General features: G+C 44.6%; 1 long non-coding RNA gene across 2 annotated transcripts; it reads left to right on the forward strand.

The window, feature by feature from the left end:
* The first annotated feature begins 143 nt into the window (after nt 1-143).
* Nucleotides 144-7,208, forward strand: LOC132655443 (uncharacterized). 2 transcript variants are annotated; one of them, XR_009593254.1, is made up of 3 exons: nt 144-241; nt 621-835; nt 6,090-7,208. It is a non-coding gene; the product is annotated as an uncharacterized LOC132655443 (long non-coding RNA). The 2 variants fall into 2 exon arrangements; XR_009593255.1 differs by lacking the exon at nt 6,090-7,208 and adding an exon at nt 1,203-1,744.
* Nucleotides 7,209-16,071: the final 8,863 nt, after the last annotated feature.

Below are 16,071 nucleotides of genomic sequence, written 5' to 3' on the forward strand. Positions count from 1 at the left end.
CGAAAGGCCCATATCCTACAGAGTGTGTGTGCACAGGGACCAGGACTTGATAAGAGAAGGTGAGATCTGGGAGGACCCGTGACTTGTTTTTACAGAGATAATTGATCTAGAGTGGAAAACACAAACACTTTAGTTTGCTCAACCATCTGTCCAGGCAGCCATCCTCTGGATGTTCACCGAATGTCATCAAGAGCTTAGCAAGGTCACATTGATAGTGGGGAACAGACCCAGCTAGTGGAGGGTAAGAATTCCTGGAGTGATAATGCAGTATTATGAAAAACTGATTCTGGAAAATATGCTTTTTGGGGCTAGAGAGATGGCCCAGAGGTTAAGAGCACTGGCTGTTCTTCCAAAGGTCCTGAGTTCAATTCCCAGCAACCACACGGTGGCTCATGACCACCTATAGGCATATCTGGTGCCCTCTTCTGTAGGCAGAATGCTGCATAAATAATAAATAGATAAATCTTTTTAAAAAAGAAAATATACTCTTTAAGGTGTGTGTGTGTGTGTGTGTCTGTCTGTCTGTCTGTCTGTCTGTTTGGTCTGTGTGGCTGTGTCGACCACAGATTGACTTTAGGTGTCTTCCTCAATCAATCTTGATTTTATTTGTTTGTTTTCAGAACAGAGTCACTTACTCAGTCTGGAGCTGGACTGGCTACACTGATGGCCAGCAAGCTCCAGGAATCTGCTGTCTCCACTTCCCCAGGAACGACAGGAGGCAGCTTTTCATGTGGGTTCTGGAGAGCAAACCCAGGTCCTTCTGCTCGCATGATAAACGCGTTCCTGACTGAGCTACCCGCCTGGCACCTAAGGTCTTCAGCTTCACCAAGCGGAGGTGAGACTCAACTTAAAAAATTTGGAACTAAGGGAGGAAAGTGGTCATTTAATACCCGCTACCTACATAAAGACGTAGAAAGGTATTTTCAGTTTTACAGGTAATCCTAACATGTTTTATGACACTATAATATAGTTTGCCTTTTACAGTGTATTTGAGTCAACAGCTTATCTGTCAACCTTTAGATTTAAAAGAAGATAAAATAATTTAGGTAAAACAGTTACTAAGTAAATAACATTTTCACTGCTCACCTGACTAGACCTGCTACAGCTCTGCCTGGCCGTTTGGTCACCTACACCCGGGATCCTGCTCCTGACTGTGTGTCACTCAGCTCTGACTCTGCATTGTTACCTTCTGATCCACACAGATGCTAGCATCCTCGTTGGTTCTCAGCCTTGGCCTCTCGGGCTCCTTTGAAATCCCTTGAAGTTGAGGCAGGAGCTCAAGTCAGGAACCTGGAGTCGGGAACTGAAGCAGAGCGCACGGAGTGGTGCTGCGTACTGGCTTGTTCCCCAAAGCTTGCTCAGTCTACACCGGCCTCGGGGTAGCATCTTCCACATCAATCACTGACTGAAGCAATGTCCCATGGACTTCCCTACAGGCCAGGGTTATAGAGGCATAGTCTTAATTGATGTTCCCTCTGCCCAGATAACCCTGGCTTGTGTCAAGGGTTATCTACCCTAATATATGGACATGTTTGTATCTTTCCACATTCTCAGTTTCTCAGCCTTGGCTTCTTAGGAATTGGTGATTATCTGGGAATGGAGGAATCTGTCCAGCTCAGCCATGGCTGTCAAGGGAAGTCAAGGCTGTCAAGTATCTGGCTAATGCTGCCATTCATGTGCCCTACCTTGTGAATTTGTTGTTCTTCTTCAATAAATTCTGACAGGGAATACTTAAGGTGGACTACAGTACCTTTACCAAGGTAAAACATAATAATAATAATAATAATAATAATAATAATAATAATTAATTGAACTTGGGCCTGAAAGATGCCAGAGAGGGGAAGCCAAGCCCAACAACCTGACTCTACCCCATGACATACATAGTGGAGAGAGGGCACTGATTCCCCCAGATTGTGCTTTTACCTCCTCCTGTGCCCTCCCGTCCAAGGCATGTACAAATAAATGAATATAATGAATTTTAAAGAAAGTAATCAAACTATATATTTGCCACTAAAAAATAAATAGGCAATATTCACAGAGTGATTCAAATCTGTTGAAGATTTTTTTATTTCTGATTATAAATTTTACAATTTGGCATTTGACTGATTATGCCCATAAAAACTATGAAGCCTGTCAGGTATCAGTGTTTTATGTCTTTGATCTCAGTACTCAGGAGGCAGATACAGGCAGATCTCTGAGTTCAGCCTGGTCTACAGAGGGAGTTCCGGGACAGCCAGGGCTACATAGAGAAATGCTGCCTTGAAAAAAAACAAAAAGAAAAACCAAAAAGAAAAGAAAGAAATTTAAAGTAATAATGTGTTATTCTCTATTTCTATAATGCGACTTTTAATTTACTTTCTTAAACTGGAATCTGGTATAATAGCAAGATAATATAACAGATCAAATTAATATGTATAGGTTTTAGCAATTCAGATACTAATAGGTTCTAGCAATTCAGATACTAAAAGTTTATCTTTCCTAGAATTAGAACTAGCCACTCTACAGGAGGTTATAGCTATGAAAAGGTAAAATTAAAAGAGAAGGTTTTGTTTTTGACGCAGGATCTTATGTATCCCAGGTTGGCCTTGAACTTGCTGAGGATGAGCCTGAACTTCTGGTCCAAGAAGTTTCAAAAAAAATCACTTTATTGTAATGAACTCACACATTTAAAAATATCACACAGCTAGATTAAGGTAGCCACTCCAACAAACCCTTGCCAAGTCTCAACCTGAGTACATCTCAGTGAGCTTCTCTACAGTGTGGGATGCCCTTCTGAAGCCAGAGAGCACTGGGTGGGATTTTACACTTTCAGTAGCAGTTACATTTTCACAAAGACTTGTTTTCTTTTTCAAGCCTGCCTCTCTCTGCCTCCCGAGTGCTGGGATCAAAGGTGTGTGTTACCACATCCCAGGTTTTTTGTTTTGTTTTGTTTTTCAGATTTATTCACCACACACACAAAAACAAACAAACAAACAAGCAAAAACAATGACAGAGTGGAAACCAGGCAAACAAGGTCTTTCTCAGCTCGTGTGTACTCTGTCTGCTGGCATTCTTTACCTTTCTTTCTTTCCTTTCTGAAAGTCTAGGTGATTTCACTTACTCTAATACATTCCAAGTCCTTTAGTGGTTTTTTTTTCCAGATTTTATTTTTCTTTATTTTCTACTTTTCTTTTTAATTATGTGTCTTCATGTGTACCTCCGTGTGGGTTTATGCATGTGAGCGTAGTGCCTGAGGAGGCCAGAAGAGAATATTTTCTCTCCTGCAGCTGGACTTAGAGGCAGTTGTGAGCTGCCTGATGTGGGTGCTGGGAACTGAACTCAGGTCCTCTGGAAGAACAGTAGATACTCTTAATCTTGGGGCCATCTCTCCCTTCTAAGATTTCGTTTTTCTCTTTTTTCTTATTGTTGTTGTTGTTGTTTGAGACAGGGTTTCCCTCAGTGTGTAAACTTGGCACTCTGAGTCCTGGACTCACTCTGTAGACCAGGCTGGCCTCAAACTCACAGAGATTCTCCTGTCTCTACCTCCCAAGTGCTGGGATTGAAAGCATGCACCACCACCACCTGGCTAATTTTTTTTTCTCTTTCTCTTTCTCTTTCTTTCTTTCTTTCTTTCTTTCTTTCTTTCTTTCTTATTTTTTTTTCTTTACAGCTGAATAATATTCCCATTTTGTTTAGGTAGCATTTTTTATTATCCATTCACCTGTTGGCTGACATTTAGACTGGTTCAATTTTCTTGCTATAGTAAAAAGAGCAGCAATAAACATAACATGAATGTGCAAATATCTCTATGACAGAATATGGAGTTCTCTAGACATAGTCTTAGGTATGGAATAGCTGGGTCATATAATAGTTCTATTTTTAATTTTTTTCAGGAATCTTGAAACAGATTTCTATAATGGCTGCAATAATTTGTGCTCTCAACAGCAGGAAAAAGTATTCAAATATCTTATAAAATATTTCATAGAATACAAATTATAACTAGAGTTTTTGAGAATCAATCTAGTTTTAAAATATGGCTTTTAGAGCTGGGTATAGTGCTGACACTTTTAATACCAGCACTTGAGAGGCAGAGGCTGGCAGGTCTCTGAGTTTGAGGCCAGCCTGGTCTACACAGAGAGGTCCAGCCTAGCTAGGGCTACCTAATGAAACCCAGCCTCAAGAAAGAAAAAAAAAATGTTTGGCTAAAATATCCATTTTCCTCTTTTACTGACATGAGTTTATCCATGTTGTATCCTTGATTATGTCAACTTAGCTATAATATTTCTACTACATCACATTTAAATGTTGTGACAGATACAGAAAGCAAAATACATAGACACAGATCATGATGGCTAATAGCTTTCATATGATCCAGGGATGTCTTCACTGTTTTGCTCCCCTACCTCCATTTGAGACATAGTTTTCCTGCCTATTTTCTGGGAGGTTATCAAGCTTAAAGGTCATTGAGGATGGACCTCTGTTGTAGGAGTTATTGATATTTACTATTGTTTTATCTTCTTGTAACGCTGCTGTTAATCCTCAGCAGCTGTATAACCAAATCACCACACAGAGATTGGGTTTTTAGTTAACCTAGAACACAATGCTGGGCAATATTTACTCCCTCCTAAATCTCCAAGCCCTCAGTTTCCTAACATTTAGATTTCCCATATTATACTTGCTTTTTGTGAAATCTTAGTTCTGGTTCATGCTCCACATCCTCCAAGATCTCTCCTCCAGCTCTGCTCTCCTCATGCTCTCCCCTCCTCGAGCTCCTCCTCCTTCTCGCCCCTTCCTGTCCTCTAGCTCCTCCCCTCTTTCCTGTCCTCTGGCTCCTCCCATTGCACAACATTGTATCTAGTTGCTTTATTTGTGTCCTGTTTACACAAGAGTTGAGACAGGATGCTTATAGTGAGTATCACAATGCAATATCCAGATTGAAACCAGAGAGTTGGGGGTGGAGAAATCAGCATTTGAATTAACAAGGGTAAGGCATATACATTTTAAAAGAACATTATACCAACAGACCTCATTTACATCTCCCCAGTGAAACTGAAAAGGAAAACACCAGCTTTTCAGCTTCTTCCTCAACTATCCAAGTTTTCAGTACCGTCATCGCTGGACCTAAGGGCCAAGATGGTCCTGGAAGAAGTGAGCAGGGGCCCAAGCAGAATAGCTAACTCCTCTCTTCTGATTATTTTGTGGGCTCGTTTTCTTTCGTTGAAATAACCTATTTTTAAAATTAGCAGGTGTCCTTGTTTGCTTTCTGCTACTGTGATAAACATCATGACCAAAGGCAACCTGGGGAGAAAAATGTTGGAGCAACCTTCACTCACATTAATGAAGGTGTGCTCCTGTATTTTCAGTTGTTGCTTACTGCACCGGAAGAGTGCTAAACGCTGGCAGGATTTTGGCATTGTCATTTCTATGGCCCCTCACTGGGTTTTCTATTTGTAAGTGCTTGTCCTTCCACACCTGCCCAAAAGAGGAAGGTCATGCATCCTCCAATGCCTTAGGGCAACCAAAGTGATGTTTTGCTGCAGATTGGTTATAATAAAGAGCTGGCAGCCAAAAGGTGGGGCAGGAAGTACATGAGGAAGTACATGGGCAGGTGGAGATGCAGGGATTATGGAAGCTGAGGGGGAAGGATCACAGGAGACCAGGAAGAGAACAGAACAGATGGGAACAGGAGTTAGCCACGGGGCTGGGATATAGGCTGGGAAGTCCTGTTAAGTTAGAAGCTAGTTGAGAGTCCGCACCAGCACAAGGCCTACAGCTTTAAACTATATAGAAGTCTCCATGTTTTGTTAAAGCACAAGAGGGATTCGAGAAAGCCCCACAATGGGAAAGTCTGTGTGTGTGTGTGTGTGTGTGTGTGTGTTCCTTTCCTTTTATCTGCATTTACTTCATGCTGAGTTTATTCCCCTGCCCTAAGTTTTTGTTTCTTCAGCTTCTTCTGGGATATCCTCCTCTTTGGAACAACTTGTTCTTCTTCAGTGATGCCATGCCAGTGGTGGGAGAAGTCATGTATGGGTTAGGCTGGCTCACCCAACAACTCTACCATCATACTGCTGGAATGGTACACGTTGCTTCTTTAAATTCATGTCTTTCAGACACTTGGTGGCTTTCCAGATATGCGGAGCTTTGATGGCCTGGAGAGCTTCACGGGTGTTCTTAAAGTGAATGTGACTATCTTGAAACGGAAACCATGGAAGGAATGCTTTCACCTGCTTGCTCCCGCGTTCCTGGCCAGCTATCTTTCTTACGCAGTTTAACCTCACCCAGCTAGGTATAGTACCATCCACAGCATGCTGGACAGGCCGGTCTGCGTCAATTAGCCATCAAGAAAATGCCTCACATACCAGATTGCCAATCTGATAGAGGCAATTTCTCCTTTGAGTTTTCCTCTTTTCAGGTGGGTCAAGTTGACAACTGGAGGACTGTGACTGACATTTCTCCACCCCCTGTCATAAGGGTATCACCATAAGCTATAACCTTTCTTTCCTTATTTCAAGAGCTCATGTGAATATCATAATATAAAATATAACTTTGAAAGCCCCACAGTCTTTAAACATTTCAACACTTTAGGGCTTGCACATTGCTTTTAATCCCAGGACTTTTTTTTTTTTTAGATTTGTTTATTTTATGTATATGAGTGCTCTATCTGCGTGTATATCTGCACGACAGAATCAGGCACCAGATCTCACTATAGAGGGTGAGCCACCATGTGGTTGCTGGGTATTGAACTCAGGACTTCCGGAAGAGCAGGTAGTATTCTTAACCACTGAGCAATCTCTCCAGCACCAATCCTAGGTACTCTGAAGGCAGAGGCAGGCGAATCTCGAGTCTGAGGCCAGCTTAGTCTACTTAGTTCTAGGAAAGCTCAAGATACACAGTAAGAACTTGTCTCAAAAATGAACATTCCAACACTTTAGAAGTCCAGTGTCTCCCAACTCTAAGCTCCTATGAACATCAAAAACAAGTTACATACTTTCTTATTCCAGAAGGAAAGAACCAGGGTTTAGGAATGACCAGATTAAAGCAAAAACCTGCACTGTAGCAGTGTAAATCAAATCTGTAGCCCAGCCTCTGGAGCCCTTCTGTGTGACCACAGGCGGGAGAGGAAACTTCCACCTTCCTGATTCTACAGAGTTCTTTTAGAGAGAACAATGCCTTTTGGATGTGTGTGGCTTTGTTACTGAATTAAATAAAAGGAGGAGGACATGATTAAAGCATGGAGAAGATTTGTATTGTAGCTATAAGGGAGAAAGCAAGCTGAACAAGGCCGGCAGACTAAACCCGACCATGAGAAGGGAGAGGGAGGTGGAGGGAGAGCAAGAGAGGAGCCACCAACAAGAGAGGTGGCCGGGCTAAGAGAGCAGTGTAGCCAAAACGGCTGAGCTATTCAGGGTTCAGGCTGGGGAAGAGAAGCAGAAGCCCCGCCCCTGGGAGGGAGAAGTTTAGAATAGGGGGCGGGGTGAGGACTGCCGGGAGGAGCCACAGGTTTTGTGCGAGACTCGTCCCAGGATTTTTTTGAAACCTAATAGTGACCGGGTTATACTCTCCAGAATAGCCTTGATTCGGCCTCAGCCTCTTGAGTGCCAGGATTACAGGCGTGAACCACCACGCTAAACTTCGAGGTTGTGATTCCGGCGTTTAAACGCTACTGACAAAAAGTAAGCAAGGCTTCAGTAATGCTAACCAACTGTATTCATAAACATTCTGGGCCATTTGAGGCATCCCGACAAAATGTACATGGCTGAGTTGGGTGGCACAATATTGTCATCAGGTGATTCTAATTTTGGCTTTGATAAGAGAATATTAGCATAGAAGAGGGCCCGAGAAAACACCAAAATGTTAGGGGCGACATTGACCATAGCCTATGGTAGTTTGGCTATATCTTGCTTATCTGTCTGAGTCCACTTTTTTCCTCTAAGAAGTGCATATAGACTAGAAAACGCAAACAAACTAACTGCTCATAAAAGATAGGCGTTTGTTGTGTGACTCTCAGGATCCTCGTACTGCATTTGAAAGCATAAAAAAATAAAAAATAAAAAATTAACCTGGCCACTCTAGTCAGAAAGTCCTTGAGCTGGCAAAACCTGTCTTACCAAAAAAAAAAAAAAAAAAGTCTTGCCAGGCGGTTTAGGGTGTAAAAGGGGGTGGGGCTGCAGGTGTCCTCATTGCCTCCGGGAAGCAGACCGCCCACAGCGGAGCCTGGAGTGCAGCAAGTCTGACGACACCATACCTAGCTTGGCTCTTTCCCAAGGCAGCTCAAAGCTTGGACATGGAAAACAATGCAAAGTCCAGGAGTGAAATCCTGACAGTAAAGCTTGTTAGCTAAAGAAAGCAATAGGGAGCTGGGCATGGTGGCGCACTCTTTTCATCCCAGCGCTCAGGGAGGAAGAGGCAGGTGGATCGCTGTGAGTGCCTGGCCAGCCTGGTCTACAGAGCAGGTCCAGGACAGGACAGCCAGGGCTACACAAGGAAATTCTGTCTGGAGAGAGAGAGAGAGAGAGAGAGAGAGCCATAGGGGCCAGGTGGGGGTGGCACACACCTTTAACCCCAGCACTCAGGAGTAAGAGGCAGGCGGATCTCTGTGAGTTTAAGGCCAGCCTAGCCTACAGAATGAGTTTCAGGACATCCAAGGCTACCCAGAACCCTGTCTTGAAAAACCAACAGAATAAAACAAAACAACAAACAAACAAACAACAACAACAAAACCTAGGCTCATCACTTCAGGCACCTGACCTACCATACCTCAAGCTTTGTTAGGATTGTGAATCAAGCGGTCTCATTTTGTGATTTGATATGGGAACCACAGAAGATTGGCCGTCCTCCCTAGCCGATGGTTCAATCCTCTGTAACCTCAGGAGAGGGTCCTAGTGCTGGTGACTTGCTCAAGGCCTTGCTTGGCGGAGTGTTGTCACTGTGCCAATATGGAACTGGTTCACCAACCCTTGCTGAGAGCCTTACTGCTGTGGAGGCTGAAGACAGAGTTCACAGCATCAAACAGTACCGTCAAACAGCTCAAACTTCTGAAGCTGTGAACAGTCTGGTGGCCACTAATTGTGGGTATGGTTTTGTTTGTTTGTTTTGTTTTTGTGCGTTTTTTTTGTTTTGGTTTGGCTTTGGCTTTTGCGGGGACAGGGTTTCTCTATGTAGCCCTGGCTGTCCTGGACTCACTTTGTAGACCGGGCTGGCCTTGAACTTACAGAGATCCACCTGTCTCTGCCTCTCTGAGTGCTGGGATTATAGGTATGCACCGGTGCTCCCAGCTTGCGAGTATGGTTTTCACTTTAAAGATGTAGTTTTATTTTTATTTACTCTGTGTGGAAGGGAAGGAGAGGGGTGTGTGTACCAGATGGGTGCAGGTGTTAGTGGAGGTCAGAGGAGGTCTGGGTCCCCTGGAGCTGGAGTTGTGACTTCCAACATGGGTGCTGGGATTGAGGTCTTCCTCTCAAAGGGAAGGAAGTGCTTTTACTGGCTGAGCTGTCTCTCTAGCCTTTGACTGCGGTTTTAGACTGGAAAGGTCAGAGGCAAGAGTGACGTCACTGGCTATGATGTTTTAAACGCCAATCTTTTTTGGTGGGGTGAAGTTGAGACAGGCTTTCTCTGGGTAGCGCTGGCTGTCCTGGAACTTGCTCTGTAGAAGAGCCTGGGGTCGACCTCAGAGCGCTGCCTTTCCAGTGCTGGGATTAAAGGTGTGTGCCACCACTTCTGGCTTAGCCGACTTTCTACTGGCTTAAACCCAGGTCCCAGGCAGTCTTCCTTGGTGGATATATTCCACAAAGGTTCTCTCCTTCTATCACATAGGTTCCAGGAATTGGATCCAGGTCATGTTTGGTGGTAGATGCCTGCATCTGCCCAATCACCTTGACCTCCTGGACTTGACCTTTCGAACAGAACAGAACAGAACAGTGTTCCTAAGGGACTGCAGCAAAGGCCTCTTTCCCTTTAAAGTATTGCCTTCTAGCCAGCAGCACACTGTGCCCCTGCCTCCTGAACTGAGGCCCCTGGGAAATGTGACTGTGACACTGTCCGTGTTCCTATGACAGACACTCCATTAGGAGCTGTCTCCGCTCCCGGAGTTCCAGCCTGCCTCAATCCTCTAATGCCCCAAATCCCGGTAAACCGCCCCCTCACTCCTCCTTGATGAGGTGCCCCCCTTCACTGTGCGTATTTCCTTCCCACACCTTAATGACACTAACTTCACTTCACTGTAAGTTCATGTTCTTGTCCCTTTCTGTTGCTAATAGCAACAACAAAAGCTGGGCAGCTTACAAAGACAGCAGCTTTCTTGGGTTCATGGTTCAGGCCCCTCCACCTGATAATATTCTTTCTTGTTGCAAGGGCCTGAGGTGCAAGAGATAGGCAGTGATCCAGAAGCCTAGCCAAAGTGCGTTTAGGACTACCTGCCTTTGAGATAACCCACTAATCGATTCACTGCTTGAGCAGATGGATCCATTCTTGTTGTGTTTGTTTGTTTGTTTGTTTGTTTGTTTTTGAGACAAGGTTTCTCTGTGTAGCCAGCCCTCACTGTTCTGGAACCCGCAGACAGGCCGGCCTCAAACTCAGAAATCCACCTGCCTCTGCCTGCTGAGTTCTGGTATTAAATGCACGTGCCTCCATGCCCAGCGAATGAATCCATTTTAGAGAATGTCAACATCCCTTCTGGCCACACTTTTTTTTTTTTTTTTTAGACAAGATCTTACCCTGGCTGGCCTGAAATGAACCTCTTTATGTAGAGCAGGGTGGCCTCAAACTCACACAGACCTGCCTGTCTCTGTGTGCTCCCAGCTCTCACCTCTTAAAAAAAAATTACCATTTATTATGTGTATGGGCTCAAATACGAGGTCAGAGGACAACTTGTAGAAGTTGGTTTTCTCATTCTATCATGTGAGTCTCAGAGATTGAATTCAGGTTATCAGGCTTGGTAGCACCTTAAGAGTTCAGGTCTCATTTCTCAATATCTCAGTTTCATGTTGAAACACAATTTCAACATGTGTTTCAAAGAGGGCAATCTGCATACAAACCACAGGACTACTCCACTCGACATTTTTTAAAAACAGTTTGCTGTTGTTGTTTGTGGGTGTTTTGGGTGGCTGTCCTGGAACTCCTCTGTACACCAGACTGACCTGGAACTCACAGACACCCACCTACCTCTGTTGGAATAAAATACGTACACCACCATGCCTAGCCCCCCCTTTTTTTGGAGAAAAATTTAAATTTGGGGATTCCACAAAAAAGGGACTGGTCACCAGTAGACTTCATGTACCTAAATGGGGCCTGTCTCAACTCTGTGACATTCCATGCTGCTGCCCTCATGTTTAATATGAAGATTCTGAAGTCACTGTTCAAATCACACTGCTAGCAAGTGGTAGGGCCTGCATCTGCAGCCTAGCCACCCACCAACAGCAGTCACCATTCCCTGAGCCTTTCCCACATGGAAGGTTCGTTCCTACAGACTCTGTGTTAGGAACAGGGAGAGAGGGGAGATGGGGTGTGAGAGGGCTTTGGGGAGGTCAGTAATCCAGCGGAAGCAGTATGCTCAGCTGCTGTCTGACCATCACTGAATGTGAGGGAATCCATCCATCCGGCAGGTGTCCCGCACAGATAGCTGGGAAGAACTGGCTATCATTGAGGGCATAAATGTGACATGGATGGTTAGAGCAGTGACTTAGCCTTGACGCATGTCAAAACTTTGTTTTAAGCTTGCTACAGGATAGGAGATGTTCTTATAAAGGAGAGGGGAGATAAAAATAAATCAAGCAAACAAAAACTAAGGCAAAGGATGCCAGGCAGTGGTGGTGCATGCTTTTAATCCCAGCACTCAGGAGGGTGAGGCAGGCAGATCTCTGTGAGTTCAATGTCAGCCTGGTCTACAGAGTGAGTTCGGGGATAGCCAGAACACAGAGAAACCCTGTCTCAAAACAACAACCAGGTCAGACTCTTCACAGTTGCCTCTAACTCCAGTGCCTGGGGATCTGACATCCACTCTTGGCTACTGTGGGCACCTGAATGAACCTGAGCATACACATAAATAAAAAAACAAATATGAGGCAAACGGCAACAGCAAAACCGAACAACTAAAAATTTGTCTCTGGGCAGAGGTGTTTTCTTTCTTTCTTTCTTTCTTTCTTTCTTTCTTTCTTTCTTTCTTTCTTTCCTGTTTTGTAAATTGATGTCATTGTAGTCCAGGCTGGTCTAGAACTCACCTAGCCAAGGATGACCTTGAACTTTTGGTCCTCCTGACACTGACTCCCAAGCGCTAGGATTATAGGTCTGTATTACCACAGCTGGTATATGAGGTGCTGGGAGTTGAACACATGGTTTCATGCATGCTAAACAAGCAATCGGCCAATGGAGCAAAATCCCCAGCCCTGGGGAGACATGTTTTAAAGGAGAAAGTATAAGGTATACTGGGTTGTGAAGACTGAATTGGCAAAACTGTGAAACAGTGATAAAATGATGATTTCATACTTGTTAGGATGTAGGGGCAGAGGGCGGAGTAACACGGCAGGTCCAGAACAAGATATGCTGCAAAGATCACACTATGCAACAGATCTCATGCAGGAGACTTTTCGTTTTTGTTTTTGTTTTTGTTTTTGTTTTTTTCTCAGCACTTTGTACCTGGACTTTTAAATGAAGCCAGAAGGCAGAAATCTGTTTCGTGGTGTGATCTTTGCAGCATAACTTGGCCAGGAGCTGCCAACATCTCTGCAGTATGCCACTAAATCCTAACAGTACTGTTTATATGTTGAAGTGATACTATTTGGGATATATTTACTTAATTAAAATATATTTTAAAATGGAATTCCACCCAATTTAATTTTACCTTTCAAGAATAGAACCACTAGGAAATCTTGTATCTGTGCCTTGGGTTATTATTTCTGCTGGACAGTGCTGGTTTAGATAATCATTGTTAAGCTGGAGACATTTTTAAAGAAGCAGCTGAGGAATGTCCAGTTAAAGATTACCAGAAGCCTCCCAGGACTGGCTAAAGGTCTTTGGGCTTCTTCCAGGACCAAAGAGAGCAAAGGGAGCTTCCCCATACAGGCCCAATCAATGCCTGTTAAAATCTAGCCATTTTGTTGCATACCTGCAATACCAGAGACAGGATCACAAGTTCAAGGCTATCCCGGGCTACACAGACTCTGTTTCAAACCAAACCGACAATAAAATCTGTCCAGCAGAAAATGTCTCAAGTCCTTTTCTAGGAAGACAAAGGTCCCATTCAGACCACAGAGTTCTGCTCTGGCTGGGATTTGGAACAGTCTCTGGTGAATCTGTTACCATGGATTAAGGAAGGCCCAGGTACTGCATGGTTGAGCAGACTGCCCACTGGGGCTGAACCTCCTGCTTCTCTGAGTTTCAGAAGCATTGACTTGGAAGGTGCTTGCAGCTGGGCATGATGTTGTACGCTCTTATAAGCACTTGGGAAGTGGAGGCAGAAGGATCAGGAGTTCAAAGTCTTCCTTGACTGTGTAGAGAGTCTGAGACTATCTTGGGCTACATGAAATTCTATCTCAAAAAAAAAAAAGGTGCTTGCTTAGGCTTATAATCTTGGCAGGAGGTAAAGATGTGTCCAGGGAGGATACTGAAATGGCCCTTTTGAGCCATGTGTTTAGAGACTGGGGAGGCAGAGTCAGGATTGGTATAAGACCAGAGCACAGGGGACTCTAATCATTGTCACCCCACTTTTTGTGTAATTTTATTTAGCTCAGTGGCCCAGATAGGGCTGTTTACCTCTTCTTTCAGAAAATTTTGAAAAAAAATTAAAAAGAATAGAAGGAAAATAACATACCTTTTCTCAACATTCTAGGTTAACATGTAGAACTCCAAGTCATGAATATAAAGAATTACAGATACGGGGCTGGAGAGATAGCTCAGGAGGTAAGAGCACTGGCTGCCCTTCCAGAGGCCCCAGGTTTGACTTTCAGCTCCCCCCTGGTGGCTGACAACCAGCTCCAGGGAGGGTGACATCCTTTCCTGGCCTCCCAGGCACTAAGGAAGCACGTGATTCATAATGGACACTGCAGACAAACACATCCATACACAAAAAATAAAAAAAAAAGCTTTGAGGGGAAAAAAAAGAAAAGCCTGCATATCAAGTCTCATTTTCAGTTAACCTTGACTTCTCTATTCGCTAACCTCGCTCGGGGGTGCTTGTGGCTGGTGGGGGAGGCGGTAATGGTTGGCATCCCAGATGAGTGCCCTGTGACCCTCCCTTCTTTCCTTCTAATAGGAATCTGTCCGTGGCACCACTATCGTCATTCTAGACTAGCTGTCCTCGTGTTTGTACTGCTTAAGCAGTTGCCATGACTACTTGCCATGGTAATCTCTGCTGCAAGATAGTGTTATGTCCTGAGGACAAAAGCCATACTATGAAAACAAGGCACAGGGTTCCACCCTGCAAGTGTCTCTGTTGTGTACTATAGGGCTTTCGGTTTACTTGGATTTGGGTTTGAATACAGACGATGGTTTACAGTGTGAACTTGGGAAGTAAACCTTTTGAAACATATTTCCTTTCCCATCCAACAAGGCTGTCTTAGCGCTCTTGAGAATCAGATAAGATAAATCGATGAGATCAATTGGACAGGATCTGGCCTACAGCAGGCCTCCAATTACCTTGAGTGTTACAAGGTACATAGGCAATTATCAGGCTGTCTTCCTGTGACGGGCATAGTGAAGAAACTTGGCATGACCCAGGCAGCTAAGCGGGTCTGCCAAAGCAGAGCTTCGTGCTGGGAGGTAGATAAGACGGTTCGCACTGCTCCTCTGGAAAGTTAATCGGTGGTTGCAGGTTGTACACTAGGCCCTATACGGATCTTGTACACTAGGCCCTATATGGCTCTAGGACCATTGAGCCTGAGATTTTTTGTTTATTCGACACTTGTGATGCCAGCCGTTGAGATCAGTCTGCCCTGCCGTAAGTTTTACTTGTGTAAAGCAGTGTTTTGACAGACTATTTTGTAAAATTTTGACTCCATTTTGAGGCTGGCAGATAAAATGTATAGTATATATAGTATAGTAGAGCGTGCTAACTTAGCAGGGTCTAGAATCAGTCAATCTGGACCTGTCTGTGGATGATTATCTTGATAATCTTAATTGAGGCCGGGGAAAACCTGCAAGTTAGCATACAGGCCACTCTTCTGGCCTGCCCTCAGGGTCCTAGCAACATCTTACTTCATCACAGCTGCTGCCAGGTGCTAATCACCTGCCTCCAGATAAAAGGACCCCGCCCCCACCCCAGCTTTCTCTCTGTTCCAGCTCCCTCTCGCTCTCTTCTAGGTGTCCCCTTTCTTTCCCTTCTCATCCCCCGCCCCTCTCTGCCCTCCTGCCCTACTGGCTCGCTTGCCTCTACCCCTTCTCCAGGCCCTCCTCTCTCTTCCCCCAATAAATTTCCTTATACCAGATCTGTTACATGGCGTAATTTCTCGGTGGGCACACCTTGGCAAGGGCCCACCGCGGTACCCCCTCGAATCATCACTCTACGGCATAACGGTGCCCATGATGGGTGTCACCGTTCCCTGGCTGGGATCCTGAACTGTATGAGAGGAGAGCGGAGCCGCAGGCAGCATGCGGCCATTCATCGCTCTCTGTTTACTGATTATGGACGTGATGTGATCAGTTTCTTCAAGCTCCTCTTGCCTTGACGTCCCTGCTGTAAATGGACTGTACCCTTGAAATGTCAGAATAAAACCTTTCTCCCTTAAGCTGTTTTGTCAAAGCATTTTTATCACAGCAAAAAGAAAAGAAAATAAACTTTAGACAGGCGGTGACAGTGCACCTGAGGGCACCACCCGTGTGGTCTTAGGAGTGGAGATGGTGCCGGCTTATAAATTTGTTGGGGAGAATTGGGACTGTAGAGGTGCACGCGTGTATCAAAAGCATCTCAAGAAGACCAGGCCTGCCTTACCGGGAACCCCATAAAGACGTGGACACCTAGTATAGCAATGGCAAAGGTCCCCAGTGACCCGTCATCTGACCTCCTGGTGTATGTGTCAGGGGGTACAACTGACAAGAGGACTCCTGATTGTCCTAAGGGCTTCAGCTCAGCTTGGTCCTGTTGACCTAGCATGATCAAACTGG

The sequence above is a fragment of the Meriones unguiculatus genome, chromosome 7, assembly GCF_030254825.1.
Source record: "Meriones unguiculatus strain TT.TT164.6M chromosome 7, Bangor_MerUng_6.1, whole genome shotgun sequence".
Taxonomy (NCBI): domain Eukaryota; kingdom Metazoa; phylum Chordata; class Mammalia; order Rodentia; family Muridae; genus Meriones; species Meriones unguiculatus.